Source organism: Adiantum capillus-veneris, chromosome 20 (assembly GCF_014529385.1).
Source record: "Adiantum capillus-veneris isolate H3 chromosome 20, ASM1452938v2, whole genome shotgun sequence".
Classification (NCBI taxonomy): domain Eukaryota; kingdom Viridiplantae; phylum Streptophyta; class Polypodiopsida; order Polypodiales; family Pteridaceae; genus Adiantum; species Adiantum capillus-veneris.
Genome location: NC_140950.1, coordinates 8,102,910 through 8,126,391, shown reverse-complemented (window position 1 = coordinate 8,126,391; position 23,482 = coordinate 8,102,910). Strand labels below are relative to the sequence as shown.

General features: G+C 43.1%; 2 long non-coding RNA genes across 3 annotated transcripts; one reads left to right on the top strand and one right to left on the bottom strand.

Moving 5' to 3' along the window:
- Positions 1-13,744: 13,744 nt before the first annotated feature.
- LOC147432054 (uncharacterized) lies at positions 13,745-16,395 on the bottom strand. The gene is made up of 2 exons (XR_015185498.1): positions 16,257-16,395; positions 13,745-14,056 (listed from the first exon to the last, which is right to left on the bottom strand). It is a non-coding gene; the product is annotated as an uncharacterized LOC147432054 (long non-coding RNA).
- Positions 16,396-16,711: 316 nt separating this feature from the next.
- On the top strand, positions 16,712-23,257 carry LOC147432053 (uncharacterized). 2 transcript variants are annotated; one of them, XR_015185496.1, is made up of 3 exons: positions 16,719-16,848; positions 22,052-22,126; positions 22,878-23,257. It is a non-coding gene; the product is annotated as an uncharacterized LOC147432053 (long non-coding RNA). The 2 variants fall into 2 exon arrangements; XR_015185497.1 differs by lacking the exon at positions 22,052-22,126 and having other exon boundaries at positions 16,712-16,848.
- The last annotated feature ends 225 nt before the right edge of the window (positions 23,258-23,482 follow it).

Here is a 23,482-nt window from a genome sequence, read left to right as displayed (position 1 = left end):
CCAATTCCTAACATTTGGTATCAGAGCCATGGTGTGCTAGCTAGGACTATCATTATGCATTAGTGTGTGTTAGTCATTAGCATCTCCATTAGATCGATTAGCATTTCATTGTTACGGCCCATTAACATTTTTCATAACTAGTTGCATCTCATTAATTAAGCACTAATCTAGTTATGTGTGGGCATGTCCTTTGCACACCCAAGAGGCCACTACCCTCCATGGCTAGGTAGACTTGATTAGGGAGAAGATTAGTATCCAATTTTTGCATATTCTAATCATTTTTGTGTCAATTTTCTAGTTGTTTGCATCTTCAATTAATCTTCCCGATTTTGTACTTATCAAGCTTCAATCATCTCATCTCAAAGATCTCCTCGCAAGCTCTCCATAAAGTCCCTAAACACTTAAATACGAACTCGGGAGCCCCTTAATCTCTATGCCCAAATCTCTTTCTAAAGATAGGTGTGTGTGTGTGTATGGAGCCTACTGACTTGAGCTTGACTTGAGCTTAATACTCTACTTTTAGGAGCTCCATCACAAGTAATCAAGTGGGCCTTGTTGGCTAGTGCACCACGAAAAGGGCGTTGGCTTGTGGGGTCCGAGACTCAAATTGGGTTGCCTAATTTCGGCAAGCTAGGCGGACCCGAAACGGTATCTCAAATTGGTTTTTTGTGAGCTGGCGGGTCCACGGGGAGGGATTCCCATTGGCCACCAGCCGGCTGCAAACCAGCGCTCTGTCCCGCGCGGCTCCCGGGCCTCAAAGGGCACTTCTGTTTTTTTCGACTCCACTAAGCGGTCCATCCCAGGGTCCTACCCGCTGCCCGAACCACCCGCCCTTGACCAAGCCATTGCTCTTGGGCCCCCCTTCCCACGTGCTACTCCCGAGCCTCAAGAGCTCCATCAAGCTCACCTCGGCCCCTTAACAGGCCCTGCTTCCCATGACTGCAGAGGCCCGCCCTTCACCAAGCAACCATTCCCACAGCCTCAAGAGCTCACCAAGAAACCACTCAAGACCATCTTCCAAATGCTACCAAAGGTTTTGATCTCAAGAAGCATCAAATTCATTCAACAGTTCTCATCCGAAGAACTTCAAAAAGCTTTCATTTGGTTATTTCAAAACAATTCCCACCTATAGTAAACCTGAAGCAACATGGGATCTTCAGCCCAAGGGTAGATTCCAATCATCAAAGAAGAACTCAAGGCTGTGAAGGGTGACTTCACCTCGAGTGAAGAGGTACTTCACATTCAGAGAGTTTTATTAAGAAGACATTAAAATTGAGATCTTGCAGCCAAGCACAACAATTTCTTGCAATGTATGTAATTATATTTGTCTACATCGATGACATTATGTGCTTTTGTAATGGGATAGACATTGGCATTGGAGAGTCTCCAAATTGCTAAAATCTCTCTATGTGTGAAGATTTTGTGACAAAGTGTATGAGAAACACCGCATGCTTGGGCTCTCGGAGTATGACCAAGATGGAAGAGAGCATTAATTTTTGCACAAACCTTTTCATAATATATTTTAGCATATTGTTGCATGTCATTATGATGCATGGAATAAAGACTGATTGCACAACAAAAAGGGGGACAGAAGCACTCGTTCGAGGGGAGGATACGAAGTCAAAGACCATGAAGCAGTTGAAAGTAACAACAGAAGCAACGAAGGCCAGAGACCTGACATAGGATCAGCTCGCATAGTAGAAGACAAAAAGGATGAAGACGAGAGTAACGTTGTCTTTTATGAAGACCCATTTTGAAGATGCAGACTCTCTACTTGTAGGGGAGGACTTTTTCCTATGTGGATCTTATCATCGTGTGTGGACATCACCATCCTTTGTGGATTTTACCATCTTGTGTGGATATCACCATCCTTTGTGGACTTTATTTTCCTGTGTGGATATACCATCCTATGTGGATTTTGTCAGCCTGTGTGGATCATGCATCTTCAGTATCTTGTCTTAGTCCAAACCTCAAGGGGAGGATTGTAAAGTGTGAGCTTTGTCCTAAAGTGTAAGTCAAGGAGAGGAGAGTGGATTTATCCCACATGTTGTGGAGCAAGGCTATAGAGCTACTTAAAGCTCATTTCATGAATGAATAACAACAACTCTACTTTGCACTACATGCTTGTCTATGGTGAGCTTGTGCTAAGCTAAGTCAATACTCAAGATTGTGTTTATGAGTCCAAGTTAATTCTATCTTGGAACCTAATTCACTTGAGTGATAATCTTGCTTACACACACACTCACGCATTATGTTTCTCTTTCATCCACCATAGCTAACACGATCCAATTCCTAACACTATCAATAGCTAGGTGAGCACAACAAAACTTACAAAATTAGGACCTGAGAGCTACTAGTGCTTGACCCCACTCGTCCAAAATATGGCTTTTCCGAATGGCCATAACTATCTCCCTCCTTTCTTGAATGATCTCCTTAAAGTTAGCTGATGAGGTTTCATGTTCAAAGATCCAACGATTTATTGCTTTCCATACGTGTTGGAAGTAACAGAACCTAATAGCCTGAGAACAAATTAGTAAGGCTTGGCTTTTCATCCCCTTTCCACCTATAATCATATCGTTCTTTGAAAAATAGATTTTCTAAGTCCTTTGAACCCATTTACACAGCTTGTCTGTGAGGCCTTGAATTTTGGGGTAGGCACTCCTTAAACAGATGGGGAGGATCATACTAGCCATTTTGCACCCCAAAAATCGATGAGATCCAACGCCTTGAATAACAACTTTGGTGCATGTTGGAAGGGTCTCCCCACAGTACTTTCCACAGAAACATTTTCATTATCACTGGCATCTTCATTGTCACTGGCCATTGAGGATACCATATGTTTTTTGCCAACACAGACCACTTATCGTCCAGCCATTGTACTACCCATTGCTTGTTAAGGGGGAGGAACCAATCAGCTTTGAACATTAGAGCTTGATAGATGACCTTGGTGTGTGGTTTAGGGAAATGGTTGCTCTTAGGCCACCGCCAGGCTTTCCATTGGAGGTTGGATTCAGATATGGGCATCACAGTGTTTCCCGAGCTTTCCATAACTCTGCTAACCATAAACCTCTTAGTGCCATTGAGGTGGAATTGAGTGGACAACACGCCAGCATCCTTCCAACTCATGTTGTCATAATCCCAAAGGTGAGCCAGTCATTTGAGCCCTTTTTTGTTCACTTTTCTGTCTACTTCCCTCCAAAAGGGGCTCATAATAATGTTGCTAGCTTTGGTAATCCATGGGGACCAGCATGTTATGGAGTTGTGGAAATACCTCATAACCTCCCCCCACTCCATTGTATCTTCCACTCTACCGCACCTGCAAATTAGATCGCATGTTAGTCCCCCAAGTTTTAGGGTGGACCACTGAGGGGCAAGAAGTTTATCATGGGCCTTAGTCCCTCTCCACTCGCCTCTTGAGAGACCAACCTTGATTTTGCCATCATTTTTGTTACCATCATCGCCAATGCTTGGTCTTGCCTTGCAATTAAACCATGAATTTTGCACACTGAGCTTCAGCATGGATAATGGGGTTGAGTATCACAATACCACCATACTCCACCGGCCTAGCTACCACCTCCCAGTTTGCCCATTGTCATGGGGCTCAGTCTTTAGTGTTGTTTTTCCATAAAATCCTTTTTACTGATTTCAAGAACTCTTTCCAGTTTCATTTGGCAATCTTAAGGAGCAGGCTATTGAACTCAATGTAAGGGATCATCAAAGAGTTGATCACTTTAACCCGGATGGGAAAGGGTAGCAATGTAAATTTCCACCTTTTCATTCTAAGCTGAATCTTGTCCATGACCCATTGGAATCTTTGCTTGGACGTAACTTCTACCCTCAATAGGGCTCCCAGATGCCTAAAGATCTTTCCTTTTGAAACAATCTCCCTAGTCCAAAGAGAGGAGTCAAACGAGTCGCCTTTAAAGAGGGATATCATTTGAGATTTCTCAATAGTGCACTTTGAACCCGAGGCAATGGCAAAGGTTTGGACAATCTCTAGCGCTTTCCTAACAATGCAAGCACAGGCCTTCAAAAAACGAGGGAGTTGTCTGCAAAGAGCTTAGCCAAAAGTTGGTCGTGGATGGGAAATTTCAAACCTTCGATCTCTCCTCTCGCAACACTAGCTTTGAGCAAAGTCACTAGGGGGTAAGAACTAATGGCAAAAAGTAGTGGGTCAAGAGGACATTTCTGCTTGATAGATCTTTTGACTTTGAATGAGCCCACAATTCTATTGTTGAACAGGAGTTATGAGTGGCTGTCCTCCCCTAGGGTCCGGACCATCCGTGGACCGAATTAGATCGACTCCATGACATGTTTAGTGAAAAAACCATGTTATCCTATCATAAGCTTTATTTGTGTCAAGTTGGATAAGAATGCATACTTGCTTGGTGAAGGAAGGTTATTGGGTACCCACCATCGGCTAGGATGTTGTCATAGATACAATTGCCTTTGATAAAACCGTGCTAATGTGGGGTGATGGCTTTATCCAATAGGGGAGAGATTTTGAGGGAAATAGACTTGGCTATGTTATTTCATGGACCGACCTCCCACAAGTCCTTCAGAGCCGGAAGGGTAAAAGTCACAAAAGTGACTTCCCTTTCATTGAAATTCCCTTACACTCTTTGGCTAGAGCAGTTGAACTATTCCAAACACTCCCCAAAAAAAAGGACTCTCTCTCTCTCTCTCTCTCTCTCTCTCTCTCTCTCTCTCTCTCTCTCTCTCAACTGCTGCTTAATCGAATCTCTGTACATCGACCTCAACCCCGAGCCTAAGCCTATGTAGCCTCTGTACACACGTTGGGTTTTGGATCAATTTGGAACCTAGTCAAAGGGTTGTCTCACCCCGCATTGCTCGTCCTCGACACAGGTTCGGCCTCTAAAACGAGCCACGCCGACAGGCCGGCCCTGTTTTTCAAGAAGGGTTTTGCCCTATCAAGAAGGGTTTTGCCTTGCGACATTGGAAGGTCGACCTTTCCGACCTAAGCAGCTCAGCATTCATGACCACTCGGGCCTCGTCCCGAGTTAAGCTCAGTTTTGCCAGAGTCGTGTCAACACCTCCAAAGGTAGACAACATCACCCGCCTTCAATTCGAAGTCGAAAGCCTTTGTAAGGAGAATGACGAGTTGAAACAAAAGCTCTCAGATTTCGAAGCCCGGCTTGCCACAATAGAGAATCGCAAGGAGGAGGAGTTGAAGCAAATGGAAATCAAATTCACAAAGGCCAAAGAAGAAGTAGAGACGACCGTCACAAAGGAGGTCAAAACTCAAGTACAAGAGGTAATCTCCCGCAGGGTCAAGGACCGTGTGACGTCCACGCTGCGTGAACGACAACGACAGGAGGATATCGCCCTCAATGTTCGCATTGGTGGGCTCCCAAGCGATTGGAGAGGGGAGGGGAACCTCAAGTTTCACGAGTCATTTGCCCGCATCCAATCCGCAATCCCCATGGTACAGTGTGATCCAATAACAATTACTTCTCTTGCACACGAGCCTCGCACCAATCATGCAATCTACACTTTCAAAACCAAGGTGGACCGAATCAAATTTCTTGAGCAATCAAAGCTTCTCAAGGACACCAAATTGTGGTTTGCACAAGATCTTACACCCGCTCAACTCAAGCAAAAGAAGGCAGAACTACAAAAGATGCGAGAAGCGCGTACAGCAGGGAAATGGGCAGTCTACCGAGGAGGTAAAGCTATTATTCAGGAGTTTCGAACTCCCAAACCGGTTCCCTCCTCACCCCCTTCTACATAGATTTTGTTCATCTTCATCTTGTCTTATCTTTTTTGGACCCTCAGTCCTTAACTGAGATGTATCCTACAATCCCCCCACGTTTGTAATGTTTTGTCTTTGGTCCCATAGGTCATATCTGACCTCCGTGGATGATAATACATCTATCTATCTATCTCTCTCTCTCTCTCTCTCTCACACACACACACACACACAATGGAATAGTAGTCCTAGGAATCATAAGTAGGTCTTTGATATCTCTTTTATCACCTTCTTTCCTCCATTTCTCAATTCTTTTAAGTTGAAGACTTGCTCTTTCTCTCTCTCTCTCTCTCTCTCTCTCTCTCTCTCTCTCTCTCTCTCTTTTCACATGGAGTGCTTTTGGCTGATCGGTTGCGATCAACCTCATCCTTCACACGACTTCTAACAAATTTGAGTTGTCCATATCTCCCCACTCATCATTCAATGACAATGTACCACATTTCTACCAACTTGCTACTATTGCACCATGCTATCAAAACCATGGCTTGCTAATATACGGGCTTCTCATGACTCACTTGGTTGGAGGTAGACAGGTTTTGATGCTTCGTAGTCATTTTGGTGGGCTACCAAGTTTCCAAGGAAAGGCTCTCTCTCTCTCTCTCTCTCTCTCTCTCTCTCTCTCTCACACACACACACACACACACACACACACACACACACACACACACACACACAGTAACAGTGACACACACACATACATAGAGCGTGTATACACACATGCAAACTATCAGGTGCACAATTTTGGCTACTACAATTTGTATGTTGTTGAAAAAGGTTGGATTTGCATATTCTACATTCTCTCTCTCTCTCTCTCTCTCTCTCTCTCTCTCTCTCTCTCTCACACACACACACACACACACACACACACACAGATTGACAACAACTTGTTAGACTCACAAATTTGACTATTGTAAGTCGTTGGGAAAGGATGGAGTTGCAATCTGAACTACTTTATGCAATTTTTTTAATGTTGGGACTCAACATCTTAATATCGGCATTGATCCAACAGGCCATGCAAATCAACCAAAAGTGCGATATGTAGAGGCCCTCTCCTTCCTCTAATTTTTTGAGGTCCATTATAAAGAGTATAGATAATGGACTATTGAGTAATAGTAGAAAATTATTCTCTACCCAAGTGCTCGAGAAAAACCTAGGTTTAGTGCAATTCCACCTACAAATTTCTCAACTACATCTTATGCACCTTGGAGGCCCCTGCCATGTGACATAATGAAAGGGATTTTTTTTGGGGGGGAGGGGGGGTGTGGAGGCCAACGCAAAGAAAGAGAGGGAATGGATTGGGTGCCAAGGAAAGGGGCATCTCTCTCTCTCTCTCTCTCTCTCTCTCTCTCTCTCTCTCTCTCTCTCTCTCTCTCTCGGACGGGCCACACACTTATAAAATGTAATTAAGATTAGGAAACCCACAACATTGCAAAAAAAACATAGATTTAGTGTAATTCCACCTACAAATTTCAAGATTTACCTCTAATTTTTTTATTTTTTTATTTTTAGCAGCACTCACTCAACAATACTTGAATGAGAAACATTAAAAATACAACATCACCATGCTCCAATTGAGCCATGGATGCAAAAAGAATGACACTTAACATCACAGCCTTAACTTTTAAATTGAAAGACCACCTCCACAGTTCAAAGAAACTACAAAGTTCAGAAAACATAAATCAAAGTTTAGAGAATCTACAAAGTGCAAAGAAGTTTAGTGCAAAAACCTTCAGATTTTATATTAAATTTGCCTCTAATTGTTTTTGGGAAAAAATCATAGTATAAACAAATGCTCGTAAAAACCTAGATCTAGTGTAATCTCACCTAGAGGTTTAGAAAATTATCTCTATACGTATAAAGTATTTAAAAATTGAGTGTAAAGGCCTTCAAATATAATAAAGTTACCCCTAAAATTTCTCATACCTAAGTTTTTCATGTTTTTGGGGAAAAACATTGCGGCTCAACTCGATTCAGTGTAACCCCTCTTACAAATTATTATGATTTGCCTCAAAAATTCTAATTTGCTTTTAAGCAGTTGTAAAAATCTAGGCTATGTGTAATCCCATCTACAAATTTTGAGATTTACTTTTAAATTCTAAGTCAACCCGAAGGAAACCACAAAGCTCACAAAAATGTAGCATAAAAACCTTCAAAAATATCAAAGAGTTGTTGGAGTTGCCTCTCATTGTCTGCCTTTGCCATCTGTTGAGGTCCGCTCATGCCTTGGGTATGCACGCTTTCTGCCTTGGATTCATTGGATCAAGTTTTTTTTATTACGTCGATTCTCGATTCTGTAGATGTCAATTGTCAATTCTCGATTGCAAATTTCATCGATTGTTGATGTAAGACCAATGTTTATTCTCCCTTCCCTCTGACTCTAGTTCCGGTGTGAGAGCCCCCCTCTCTCTCTCTCTCTCTCTCTCTCTCTCTCTCTCTCTCTCACACACACACACACACACACACACACACACACACACACACAGAGCATGATTCGCATGGACCATTCTCTATTTCTCAGCACACTCATCCACACGTAAAAGTATAGAATGGTTCTCTTTCTTTCTCTCTCTCTCTCTCTCTCTCTCTCTCTCTCTCTCTCTCACACACACACACACACACACACACACACATACACGCACGCACGCACACACACGCACATGTACACACAATGTGTCTAAGACATCCACAACAAATTATTAGACTCTCATGGATGAATTGTCGAGTTCATTGCACTTCATTAATGCGATGCAAATGTGAAAGACCTCCGCAACGCTCCAATACCACAACAAATGGCACGCCAACTCTATCTCTCATACACACACCTGTAATGGGTCTCTCTCTCTCTCACTCACATACACACACACACACTAACACAAATGTGCCGAGATCGAAGATCATTTATCGCATGGAAGGTTCATTGTGAAAGCGTGTTGAGAGAGGTTCATTGTGCAAGTGTGTTGAGAGAGATTAATTGGGCGACACCTAGAGAGGAGTTCTTCATGGCTTTCAAAATGCAAAGTAGAGCTACTTTTCAAATGGCTTTCAAAAAGAAGTGGTCACCCTTGACATTTGAGGACACAAGTGAAACTCCATGGCCTTCCCAAGAACTGTACATAATATAATATAAATGTAGATAGAGTACTACTTTTTTGACTTTGAAGACTTTGAATTACCAAGACTAAGTTCTAATCTTTTGACTTTATTATGTCAGCAATCAATCATTCAGAGTCTTTTCATTTTTTACCGTCTAGAGTTAAGTGTTTAAGTACTTAACTCTTCCATTTTGCGTTTCAAATGAAATGTTTCCAAAGGTTTTTCTTTAAATGAACTAGAGTTTGACAAGTGGAGGCTCTCTCCTTCCTTCTAAATTTTAAGCTACACTAGTGTGGCCGACGGCTTCGCCGCCTCTTTCTCTCTCCTCTCTCTCCCTCTCTCTCCGTCTACGCGCATCCCGCTATCTCAGTTTGGCTCAGACGCCACTACCGCGAGGGCGCCGAATGAAGCAAACAGTGACTCGTGGTAGGGGGGGGGATCCCCTCCCCTTTTATCTATTAGTATAGATTATAAAGAGTATAGATATAGATGTTTCTTTGGCCACGACAATGTGTGGGTCAAATACTAGTATGTGACTCTAATATTTTTTGGGGGCATTTAGGGAGAATCCCATTGAGATAGTTCTTGGAAAAGTGAATAGTGAAGAAATATGAAGCAAAAGGGAATGGTGATGACCGAGGTGGCAGGCAAGTCAAGCCACCAGTAGGGAGAGAGACACCCGGACATAGATTTTTTTCTTTTCGCGCTACCAAGAACCTCTACGAGTGCATTGTCTATGTCATGGGCCGAGCAGAGACACTGCATGGCAGAGGTCAAGCATAGGTGTCCTCCTTGAGGTTAAGGCCGGATTGGTGGCACAGCGAAGCTGGAAAAGCGGGGAGTGAGCGCGGATAGACCGGCAGATGGATGAAGATGTCTGTATGTCTCTCTCCTCTTTTTCTCTATAGATCGAGGAGCTGTGCCTCGTTTCATGCTGCTGGAGGCAGGGCAAGGTGGATTCATGGACGGAGATCTGTGTATCTCTCTCCCCTCTTCTTGTCTACAGTATGAGGACATCTACATCATTTCATGTTGCGTTATGACAAGTAGCAAAGGGAGGAGATTGTGCCTACTAGTTGCACGCCGCATGAGACCTCATGCTTCTATAGCAGCAACAGACGTATTGAGTGAAACGCATGACACAGGGGAGATTTTTTGCCTGTCAAATGTAAAGCGCGAGTCAGGCAGACAAAGAGCAGGCGAAGTCGGGCGACGGGGGTAGAGAATAAGAGACGGAGAGAGAGAGAGAGAGAGAGAGAGAGAGAGAGAGAGAGAGAGAGAGCTGGCTCACTACGTGGTGTCTGGGGCCGATTGAGATCGAGAGAGAGAGAGAGAGAGAGAGAGAGAGAGAGAGAGAGAGAGAGAGAGAGAGAGAGAGAGAGAGAGAGAGAGAGAGAAGGAGAACCGGCTCACTCTCTCACGTAGCGACGCAAGCCCAGTAGCTCTTCCTCTTGCTCCTTCGTCTCTAACCCATCCTAGAAGAGTGAAGGCAGCATTACGCAGGACACGCCTTGCATGTGGCCCGGGGGGGGGGGGGGCTTTTAGTGTGCAACGCATGTACCCACAACTTTTCTTTTTTTGCAAAACTCACTCAACTGAGTCAGTAGGAATAAATTAAAAACCATAAAGACTTACATCAAATCCATGCTCAAGCCGAGCAATGGAATAAAAAAGAATTACATAGCAGCATCCATATCATCCAACCCATCCAGACACTGAGACAGAACAGAGCTACAAGAGTCACACCATGAAACTACCACAAGCAAGCACAAGACCGCCACTCCCATGGGAAGCCCCCCATGGATGCACCTCCAAACTACATAGCATTACATTGGCTAAACAGGGGGCCACCCTTTCGGATAGCATTACATTGGCTAAACAAGGGGTCACCCTTTCAGATAGGAAAAAACAAACTTACTACCGCAATGAGGGCGTATTCCAACGTCCCCATCACCACCAACAACAACTTAGCGTGCCACCAAGAGGATACCACTGTCACTGGCAAACCTCATGCCCCAAATGAGTCACCATGAACACAAACCAACCAGAACCAAAACAAGAGTCTCGAAAGACCTGCACCATGAAGAACCAACAACACCAGTGAATGAAGCACTACCCCAGGCTGATCAGACACCTAGGAGCCACCTACAACCAAGAAATCCGGCCAGACTAGAAGCGGAGAGCAGTCGAAGACCAGAACCACAAGACCAACCAAGAGTTGGGGGCGCCACCAAGAAACCTCACGCTGCCACCAAGGGGCTCCTTGTCCACGAGCCAAGGCCGAAAAAAGAACATGCCAGGTAGGGTGTGCAGGATATCCCCCGAGAGAGGGAGGGGTCACCGCCAGACCCCCGAGTAGAAAAATAAGTTGAGTGGTGATGTCGACCTTGGGGGGAGGCAAAGAGTGGCCATGGTCCGCTCCCCTGGGAGGTCCCCCACTCTTTTGCAATGCAGATCCGCCCCTCCACGCCGATCATGCTGCCATGCCTAGCATTCCTAGCACGATCCGCCATCTCTCGTCCCGTGCTATACGACTATCGGAAGCACTCTGGCTTGTACAAGCCGAACAGAGTTGAGGATCGAACGCAGAGCATGAGGGTTCATCACGACCTTAGCGTTTCCAAATTCTTAATGCCAACCCACAATTTATACTTAAAAGTTAAGCTAACAATGAAATCTTTCCAAGAAATTAACTAATGAACCCAGCGTAGACCCGTAGGATATACGTATCTACTAACATAATATGGCGAAAGGGAGAGCCCTTTACACGTGTCGCAATCTACGACTTGAAGGCTAAAGTCAAAAACAAAAACAAGGCCCTTTGCACGCGATAAAGAGGGAGAGAGGGGGAGAGAGAGAGGCACCGAAGGCAACCGGCTGTACTAATATACTATTATAACTATCCTGTGTTGCATAAACAACTTTGACAGCTTAAGCTTTTTTTTTTTGTGTACATATATGCTCGTCTTGTTTTTCCTTTCAAGTTTGCATTGTGATCCCCCCTCCCTTGCGCCCCCATGCAGGGTCGATGTCACTGATAGAACTCTAAGTGGTGGAATCGATGTCACTGACATGGGGCACAATTGTTTTCGTGATTGCGATCTATGAGAAGGGTCCAAGTTCAATTTATTTGTGTACTTTTGCTTGAGGCATTTTACTTTACAAATTACAAGGAAGTGAAGTAGCAAGGGGGGCATGGAAATCGATGCGAGCATGTAGAAAGGACACCAGGCTCTGAATGAGGAACTAGCGAGGAGGACAAGTCAACGTGCCGACTATCTTTTTCACCATTTGTCTGGACTCCGCCTAGAGATACATGCAAAACCCCAAAACCGCTCCCGTCCCCCCCGGGGGGCCCTTCTCTCTCTTATGACTTAGGGTTTTGCCTTCCTCAAAAAGAAAAATATCATTTACATGTGACTTCACGAAAAGTGGTCTCATTGTTTTGTTCTAACGCTTGAATCCTTACGACATTTTGGCACAATCAATCTTCCTCTTGTCCTTCACAAAACAATGAAGATTGACTTAAAGGAAAGGATAGATCTAATCCTGTTGATTTTTCTCAGTGTGTGTGTCATTGTGGTAGAGAAAGAGAGGTCATTAGGATACACATCGATTGCTCACTGCCAAAAAATGTCTCAATTTGATTAGCATACAGTTAAATTCTTCTCAACCTCCACTTGTTGGTGGATGTACTGAAACAAACATGTATCTCATTTTATTGCTAGCCTATCATCACTACCTACTATTTCACGTACATATGATACACCATTAAATGGCACTTGCCCACTTTATAGCTAACCCATATCATCTCCACCTACTATGCACTAGTGTGTGGCCCGTGCTATAAGATGGGGGGAGAGAGCGAGAGCTCCCCTTGTGGAGTGCAAAAGAGAGAGAGAGAGAGAGAGAGAGAGAGAGAGAAAGACTGAGAGAGACCCCTTTTTTTGGCACCTAATCCACTTTCAACTCCTCGTGCCAAGGCCTCCCTCTCTTTCTTTCATTGTCGGCCCTCCTCAAACTAAAACAAAATCACCCTCGGCTCCCCCACCCATTTTCTCGTTGCATACGCTCCCCTCCATTTCTATGTCCATCCATCACACCATTTTTCTAGGGCTCAGTGCAAACAAAGTCCATATATCTCATTATTGCTAGCCTCTCAGCACTACCTACTATTTCACGTACATATACACCATTAAATGACACTTGCCCACTTTATGGCTAACCCATATCATCTCCACCTACTATGCACTATTGTGTGGCCCGTGGGGGGAGTGAGGGAGCTCCCCTTGCGGAGTGAGAGAGAGAGAGAGAGAGAGAGAGAGAGAGACCCCTTTTCTTGGCACCTAGACTACTAATCAACTCTCAACTCCCCATGCCATGGCCCCTCTCTTTCTTTCGTTGTCGGTCCTCCTCAAGCTTTAAAAAAAAAGCACCCTCGACTTCCTCACCCATTTGCTCGTTGCATCCGCTCGCCTATGGTTCGATGTCCATCACACCATTTTTCTAGGGCCAGTGTAAACAAAGTCATCACTTTTGAAGTATTCACTTTTTTGATAAGACAAACCTTAATAATGAAATAGTCACTATCCCAAAATCAAACAAACTTATTTTTTTGTAGAGGAACACAATTTTCCCTACGTGGCAGGCCTGAAAATTGCAGGGCACCCTTACTCATCCTAGGGAAGGGAAATTTTCAAGAGTGTCCGTCCCATGGGAAGGGTTGTTTGGCATTTCGACCTTCAAAATGAAGGGCAAAATTTTCCATGCCCTTCCAATGAAAGCTTTACCAAAATCCAATTTTTTCACATGTGTTTTCAAACAATTGTAACTTGTAAAGAAAATTATGAAGTACAATGAGAAAGGGTGCTGAAAACATCATTGCGTAGCAATACTAAAAATCATTTTCTACAAGATACACAATGAGCAAGAGAAGTAGAAATAAGTTGTAAATGGAATATGAAAATACTTGGAGCTTGAAATGTCCTGCAATGCAGTTGCGGTGACGACATCGATTTTTGTTAGGATGTGCCCTTTGCTAGAATTGTAACCATGAAGAGTCTCCTCTTGACTTACAGACCTTCCATTGTTGAGCTCACGAAGTTACCGCTATCACTATTCTCTCTGTGAAGCTAGGGTAAACATCTCTTCAAACTTCTAGCTTCCAAGTTCCCTCTTTGTCGTTCTCGTCCCCTAAGAATCACCAATGGCAAAAAATAAGATTCTTATAATATTATATAACAACATAAATTGTAGCATCCTAATCATCAGACATGGTGCCATCTTAAACATGATGAAGTGATAAGTACGGGTTCATATAAATGGGCTTTGGGAGCATGCCTAACAAACTAGGAGGCTAGCACTATGTGAATCATGATTCGTGAAGAAGCCTTGAGGCTTGAAGGACCTTTGCAATCTTAGACTTTGAAGTCGTTGGACTCACAACCTAGAGGTTTCCCAAGGGACTCTCGAGGGCAGCTTGCAGTTCATGGATGATGGGAGAGCGCTAGGCAATTCTAGAATCTGGAGCTTGTAGTTGATCGTGAGTCTGAGCCCTTGTAAGAATCAATCGATATCTGAGAACAACTTTAAAAGATTTTGCATAGCAAATCAAATTGTGGAGCATCAAGAGTGCTTAATCTTTATTCTCTCCGTAATTTCTTTCAATAAGGCATTATTCAGCCATGCTTTGAGTTAATCTCTAGTGTACTTACCTTTTGTTTTTTTCCAACCCACTAGTCTTTATTACAAGGAATCCCTCAAACCTCCTCATCTCAGTTGGAACTTGGATATAGAAGCTTCGTGTCAGCAGTTGGTGGATGAGAGAGACGAGTGACGAGACTCGTCACTCGAGCCTGATGCCTTTATTAGAAAACTCACAAGCAATTGAACGTTCAACTCTCAAGTTCAAGCTTCGAACTTGAATCTTCGCACTTTGTTGCCTCTACAGTCTGCCCAACGTGTTAAAATTCCATATATTAAAAAGCATACTTGGAATTCCCTATATTAAAAGGTATACCCTAACTTTTTTTAAGGTGCATGGCAATGCATGCTTGAACAACCTTCAAGATCAGATTTCTATACTCATTAGTGACTCTCAAAGTCCATAGAGAACATCCTCTAGGTACAAGTCCAAAAGTCCGAATGCCAAGAATTGACATGATTAATATACGCAGGGCATTTTGAAAGGTTGCCCTTCCCTAGGAAGGCCTTGCAAAAATATGCCCTGCCCCTTCCTTGGGGCAGGGCCAGTTGAACAACCTGTCCTTCCTTAGGAAGGGCTATTATAAATTTGCCTGGCGTGTGCAGGGCTAGCAGCAAAGGAAGGGCGGGAAGGGTTGCAATTTTCGGCCCTGCTACGTGGTGATATAGTGGATGTTCGTGAGTGCTACCAAGGTTTGCTTGGCCAGATTGACTCGGGCCACGTATAAGGGGTATGAGCCTCCCGAAAACGGCCATGGGAGGGGACCCCCCACCTAGACACGCTAGCCTCACTCCACGCACTCGTGCACCGTGGGGACTCCACGCAAGGTTCCCCAAGGCACGCTATGACCCTCCGTGAGTGCGGCAGAGCTTGAGGCTACGTGGGGCTAGGGACCCGGAACGCAAGATCCGCGAAACGCAACACGGCCGTCGACCCATGGAACGCAACCACGCCCAAGCCGGTCCTGTCCGAGCCGGGCCCTCCTGAGCCGGTGCCGTCCGAGCCAGGACCCCTTGAAGACAACACCTCGACCCGAGCCGGTCCCGTCCGAGCCGGGCCCACCTGAGCCGGTCCCGTCCGAGCCAGGCCCCCTGGAAGACAACACCTCGACCCGAGCCGGTACCGTCCGAGCCGGGCCCACCTGAGCCGGTCCCGTCCGAGCCAAGCCCTTGAAGACAAAACACCCCTCCGCCCGAGCCGGGCCCTTTGAAAGCAAACGCGCCCACCACGCACCTCTCCGTGACGCCTGGGGCGTCACACTTGGTATCAGAGCTCCAAGTCCCGTTCCAGAGCTCCAGGAAAAGAACTCCACGCCCCCCGTCCCCCCCGCCCCCCCTCCCTTGCCGCCAAAAAAAGGAAGGCTTCTATGCATTACATGTGTATGGATACTAGTAGTGCATGTCAAAGCATAGCATGCTTGATCATATTCATTACAAAATAATGAATAATTAGTAGTTAAACCCATAACGAATTCACTTCTATAATGTTCATTTGTGTAAGATATCCAAAGCAATTTGCTTGGAAGAACAACTTTTTTTTTTCAAAACTCACAATTGTGAGTGGATTGTATTAAAACCAGCAGAAGAATTAGGAAACTACCCCAAGCTTAGGTGGAGCCTTGAGGAGCATAAGAACTTAAAACATATGTATCAAAGGAGGAAAATTAATGGCTTAAAAAATGCTTCTTACCAAGTTGAAGCCACTTGTACTTTGACCTTGCAAGTTGCAAATTTGTGATGTGGCTATTGGAATAGAAAAAGAGACTATATATCCCTCACGTTTTTATATACGAGATGTCATGTTTGTAATATTTTAAAATGTCCCTCAAGTTTTTATATACAATTAGATGTCATGTTTGTAATATTTTAAAATTGCCATTATGTAAAATCCCCTGTTGTGCTATCGAAGTTGTATGTGTAAACTTGAGAATAGCCAGTGGAGACTTTTTTATAAATTTTGTGCCTAAGCCCCTTAAAAGTGAAATTAGCTATAGGTATAAATACCAGTTTTTAGAACTAGGTGATAAGGAGCTCTCACAAAACCTAGAACTAATTGTAGCCATTTGAGCATTTTCCTCCACTTGTAATCTTCTCATTGGTAATACAAAGAGCCTCACCTTTCTTTGGTCAAAAATTAATACCATTTGCATATATGGAGTTGTGGGATTTGGTCGAGTTTAATACATGTGCTGAAATTCAAATTTTGGCTCTTGCATTTTGGGCTATCTGTTTCAAATGCCAATCCAGATTCAAGGGGAAGCTAGTTCCTTGGATAGATTATGGTATGCTATTACTTATTCTTGAGTTTGCAGTAATTGGATTTCATTTAGTCTATTTTAACCACATTTTGTAAATGCAAAAGGTTTGCGTATTCAATCCATGATTTACATTGCATTTGATTGAGAATCTCTTACATCTCTTCCTTGTAGTTGTGTATGACTATCATAGCATCCAAGCACTACTTCGGCTGCTACACTCTTTGAATTAACATGTTTGTGTTAGCTTGAAAGCAAGTTATGTCACATTGACCATCATAGTGTATTTGCTGACACTCCCTATTGTCCTTAACATTGTTTGTATAACCACGTCCTTTTGATGTTTCTTGTTTCATGGGTTACTACAATGGATGCAAAGGTATGATTTGTGTAGCTTAGAATGAGTGAAAAGTGGACGCTCAATACAAAGCACTAATTTTGAAGATCAGGGGAAAAAGATGGACATGTGATTTTGGAGTTAAGCTATAAACTCCTTATCAAAGAGAGAGAGAGAGAGAGAGAGAGAGAGAGAGAGAGGCTCAAGCAAGAGCTAGGCTCATCTTGGCCAAGATGTAGTACCATGGATATGTAATATAATATAATATAGAAAAATTTTCCAAAAACAAAAAAGAGCTGGTGAGAGAGAGAGAGAGAGAGAGAGAGAGAGAGAGGCATGGTTCTTATTGATAGAAGAGAGGGGAGGCATTGATGGAGAACTTAGGAAATGATGAAAGTTCTAAGCATGCTTTGAAGTGCTAGGGAGAGCAGACTCTTTTATAAGAGGAAGGGGGGGTGTGAGAAATTTTGGATATGTATGTATGTATGGATTTACTCCTATTGATTTTCTTCATATAAGGTGGTGGAGAAGGAGTTCAACCTTTTTCCACAAGCATTTGGCCGAGCATTTGGGTTGATTTAAGCATGTTTGGTTTTGGTTATGGGATGATAAAACCAAGTCAAAACAATTTTATTCGTGCCAAGTCCCTTTCATCTAGTGGTTAGGACATCATCTTTTCATGCACTAGTGAATTTTTCTTAGGTCCCTTTCATCTAGTGGTTAGGATATCATCTTTTCATGCATTAGTGAATTTTTTCTAGGAGTTGGGGTGTACCAATTTTGCCACTCTTCTTGATAAACATTGATTTAATTATTTTTGGATATACATATGTGTGTGTGTGCGTGTGTGTACATATGTTAGGCTTTACTCGTATCAATTTTCTTTATATAAGGTGGTAGAGGAGTTCAACCTTTTGCCATAAGTATTTGGCTAGTTGTAGAGTTGATTTAAGGACGTTTGGTTTCGGTTACAGAATGATAAGGCCAAGTCAAGCAATTTCATTCTTGCCAAGTCCCTTTCATCTAGTGGTTAGGACATCGTCTTTTGATGCACTAGTGAATTTTTTCTAGGAGTCCTTTTTATTTAGTGGTTAGGACATTCTCTTTTCATGTACTAATGATTTTTTTCTAAGAGTTATGGTGTTCTTTTATTTATATATATATATATATATATATATATATATATATATATATATATATAGAGAGAGAGAGAGAGAGAGAGAGAGAGAGAGAGAGAGAGAGAGAGAGAAGGAGTTTCACATTTTTCCACAAGCATTTGGCTAGGTGTAGGGTTGATTTAAGCATGTTTGGTTTTGGTTATAGAATGATAAAGACAAGTCAAGAAATTTCATTCTTGCCAAGTCCCTTTCATCTAGTGGTTAGGCACTACAACACGTCGCATAGAAATCGCCATGTATATTTTATACATACAAACTAATTATAAAAATTGATAGCGTTAATATACGCATCGATATAACCGTTTGAATGATTTCATCGAGATGAGCGTTGGTATATCAGTTGTCAATATACACGCTTGTACAATCGTTAGTATAGCTGTTTGTATACATGTCGATATTTTTTGACGCGTATACAAGCGCATATTATATAGGTCATATCGACGCCAAAACTTGTAAATTTATTTTGCGCAGAGAGGAACAATGCAAAAGCAACCGCACTCCACATATTTTTTGGCATTGAAAAGCAAAAAATATAGTTAGTGCAAATCAGTAAAATCATAAGCATAAGAGAAATCCAAAATTGTAACCATAACTATGGATGATCAATTGAACCATAACCATAACCATGCGTGACCAATTGAACATCTATGAAAAGCTCCCGAGCTTGGTATCAAAGAATGATTTGTAGGCTTTTACATATACTCATGTTTGCTAGAATCATGTTTGCTAAAATCTGTCGAGAGGTTATGTCAAGCATCACTTCAAGAAATTCAACATACTATACATGAATGAAGAGAGCATGGTTAGTGTTCCGCGTAGACAAGAAGATAGCCGCATGAGAATAGACGCCCTGTTTCTTTGGCCATGACAATGTGTGGGTCAAATACTAGTATGTGACTAATATTTTTTGGGGGCATTTAGAGAGAATCCCGTTGAGATAGTTCTTGGAAAAGTGAATAGTGAGGAAATATGAAGCAAAAGGGAATGGTGATGGGCCAAGTGGCAGGCAAGTCAAGCCACTGGTAGGGAGAGAGACACCCAGACATAGATTTTTTTCTTTTCGCGCTGCCAAGAACCTCTACGAGTGCATTGTCTGTGTCATGGGCCGAGCAGAGACACTGCATGGCAGAGGTCGAGCATAGGTGTCCTCCTTGAGGTTGAGACCGGATTGGTGGCACAGCGAAGCTGGACAAGCACAGACAGATCGGCAGACGGATGAAGATGTCTGTATGTCTCTCTCCTCTTTTTGTATGTAGACCGAGGAGCTGTGCCTCGTTTCATGCTGCTGGAGGCAGGGTAAGGTGGATTCATGGACGAAGATCTCTGTATCTCTCTCCCCTCTTTTTGTCTGCAGTATGAGGACCTCTACATCGTTTCATGCTACGTTATGACAGGTAGCAAAGGGAGGAGATTGTGCCTACTAGTTGCAAGCCGCGTGAGACCTCATGGTTCTGCAGGCAGAGCAGACGTATTGAGTGAAACGCATGATCCCACAGGGGAGATTTTTTGCCTGTCAAATGTAAAGCGCAAGTCAGGCACACAAAGAGCAGGCGAAGTGGGGCGACGGGGGTAGAGAATAATTAGAGACGGGGAGGGAGAGAGAGAGAGAGAGAGAGAGAGAGAGAGAGAGAGAGAGCTGGCTCACTGCGTGGCGTCTGGGGCCGATTGAGATCGAGAGAGAGAAGGAGAACCGGCTCACTCTCTCACGTAGCTACGCAAGCCCAGTAGCTCTTCCTCTTGGTCCTTCGTCTCTACCCATCCTAGAAGAGTGAAGGCAGCATTACGCAGGACACGCCTTGCATGTGGTGGCCCGGGGGGCGGGGGGGCTTTTAGTGTGCAACGCATGTATCAATGCCAACCCACAACTTTTCTTTTTTTGCAAAACTCACTCAACTGAGTTAGTAGGAATAAATTAAAAACCATAAAGACTTACATCAAATCCATGCTCAAGCCGAGCAATGGAATAAAAAAGAATTACATAGCAGCATCCATATCATCCAACCCATCCAGACACTGAGACATAACAGAGCTACAAGAGTCACACCATGAAACTACCACAAACAAGCACAAGACCACCGCTCCCATGGGAAGCCCCCCATGGATGCACCCCTAAACTACATAGCATTACATTGGCTAAACAGGGGGTCACCCTTTTAGATGGGAAAAAACAAATTTACTACCGCAATGAGGGCGGGATCCAACGTCCCCATCACCACGAACAACCACTTAGCGTGCCACCAAGAGGATACCACTGTCACTAGCAAACCTCATGCCCCAAATGAGTCACCATGAACACAAACCAACCAGAACCAAAACAAGAGTCTCGAAAGACCTGCATCATGAAGAACCAACAACACCAGTGAATGAAGCACTACCCCAGGCTGATCAGACACCCAGGAGCCACCTACAACCAAGAAATCCGGCCAGACTAGAAGCGGAGAGCAGTCGAAGACCAGAACCACAAGACCAACCAAGAGTTGGGGGTGCCACCAAGAAACCTCACGCTACCACCAAGGGGCTCCTTGTCCACGAGCCAAGGCCGAAAAAAGAACATGCCAGGTAGGATGTGCAGGATATCCCCCGAGAGAGGGAGGGGTCACCGCCGGACCCCCGAGTAGAAAAATAAGTTGAGTGGTGATGCCGACCTTTTGGGGGGAGGCAAAGAGTGGCCAGGGTCCACTCCCCGGGGAGGTCCCCCACTCTTTTGGAACACAGATCCGCGTCTCCACGTCGATCATGCTGCCATGGCTAGCATCCCTAACAAGATCCGCCATCTCTCGTCCCCTGCTATACGACTATCGAAAGCACTCTGGCTCGTACAAGCCGAACAGAGTTGAGGATCGAACGCAGAGCATGAGGGTTCATCACGACCTTAGCGTTTCCAAATTCTTAATGCCAACCCACAATTTATACTTAAAAGTTAAGCTAACAATGGAATCTTTCCAAGAAATCCCTTTATCAGACCGTTTGCCACACCTACCACGATTTTTGTCTGCTCAGCCTTTTTGGCTTACACTAGTTTAGTAAGTGAACTCTTTTGTGTTGTGTTGTTCAAACAACTTCCAAGACTTGTTAAAAGGTTCGATGAAGGGATTTTGAAGAGCAAGCTTGATATACACAAAGTTACCTTGAAATGTATTCGGGCCATGGCTTCCATTCCAGCAAAGTTGATTTGTTGAAATATTTAGGTGCTCTTTTTTACCAAATGTTTCCAAATTTAGATTTCACTTATAAGACGTATGCCATGCTTTACAGTGCTAGATGACTAAATTCTTTGACACTTCTCATTGTGTTGTGAAAAATAAGAAAAATCTTAGAATCACTAAAAAATGTTATTCTTGTATCTTATTGCTGATGCATCAGAAAAATTTGTAGGCTTTACGAGTCATATCTGTTTATATAGTACCATCAATGTTTGTCAATAGATATTCATGGTAAAAAGATCTTGATCAAACAAGGCATGCCGACTTGAGATTGTTTGAGAAGATGTAGTGCATCGATGTTTGACATGTATCTCAAGCAAATAATTAAGCTTAGTATGATAATTAGGTGGATGCAATCTTTAAGTTCAGTATGACACCTCTTAAGAGTAATTAATTTTTTTCCAAGAACCTTGAAGGATATATTATTGATTAATTGCAATGTTATTCAATTGGTAGAAAAACAAGTTTGTCATTGATAAAACTATGTTAAAAGATGGTTTTGGCCTTGATAGGTGTGACGATTCTTATGAATTATCCCTTCGTTGATTGCAAAGATTTATGCAACAATTTAAGACACCTGTTTCATTGTAAGTACTATACTTTAAAGAGAAAGAGAAGGGACTTAGTACTTTAAGTTGTACCTCAATCTGTGTATAAGAAACATATATTTGAGTATATGCCCAAAACGACTTTTTGAGCAAAGCCATTAATTAGTTTAAGGGGGTGGAAGAAAGGAAAAGGGAAGGCTGGGGAAAAAAAAAAGGGGGGGGGGGGGGGGGGGGGGGGTGTTTGTTGTTTATTGTTTTTTAAAACTAGTTAGGGGCACCTCAAAAGGTATCGTGGGCTTGTCGCCTAGTGGTTAAGGTTGAGCTTTATACTCTCTACGTGATGAGATCAAATCCCACCCATCAGGAATGGTTTTAAATCATGAGTTGAATGGAGATGCTAGAGCATCTTGGAAAGATTTTATTTGAGTATTTGCAAGATTTGAGGAGAGAAATACCATTAAATTTTTCAAACACCTACAACTTTTTCAAAATCTTGAACTTGCTTCATTCTGTTGGAAAAATTGACATCCTTCATAGAACTAGAAGAATGCCAATCACATCCTTTTTCTTAATTATTGGATAAAAATACTTTTATTAAGCGTAACTTTTCATATTGACATGCCTTATTGAATTTTTACTTATTATAATAGTCCTTTCTTAAAAACAATGTGTTCGAGTTCTTATGAATGCGTTTAAGGAGTCTTGTTACTATACTCGTAGTGGCGAGGTCCTTCTTGTGATATGCACAATTATTATCACCTAACAATGGTTTGAATTATTGCATTGACAGGTTGGCATATGCGAAGGTTCTGAGAGGATTCTTACCGTTACACCCTTGGATCTAGAGTTGTCCCATACCGCTCTCCGGACATATAGTGTGTCAAAAATTGGTCAACTTCCAAGTACGTTGACTTAACCAATGTATTTGGCTTGGGGACCACCGTCAACGGGTGGCCAATGGATAATTTCAGTCCCTACTCGAGAGGGTCATTGCTTTTGCATAGTATTTTATCCTTCCAATCCTCAGGGGGCCAAAATGGTGCAAGGTTCATTGAGTGGTCGTGTTTGCCTAGGTCAAGTCCATTGTCAAAGCCAACCAAACCATCTTTTCTTTATATACACCTTTTCTCAAGGATATACTTGGAATCAATGTTGGTTGAAACTTGAGTATCCAATGGAGCATATACAAGTAAAGAGTGTCTTAAACACTAATTTGGTAACCCAAGAGGACATAAGTGTCCTTTCAAGGTCTTGGGATCCCCCCCCCCCCCCCCCCCCCCAACAAAAAAAAAACAAATGCTCTTGCTCAACATGTCATTTGTTCTCATGGTTAGTTGAGCTTAAAGGTGAAAGAAAAATCTATAAGCGAAAAAAAAGTAATGGGTAAAGTTCCTT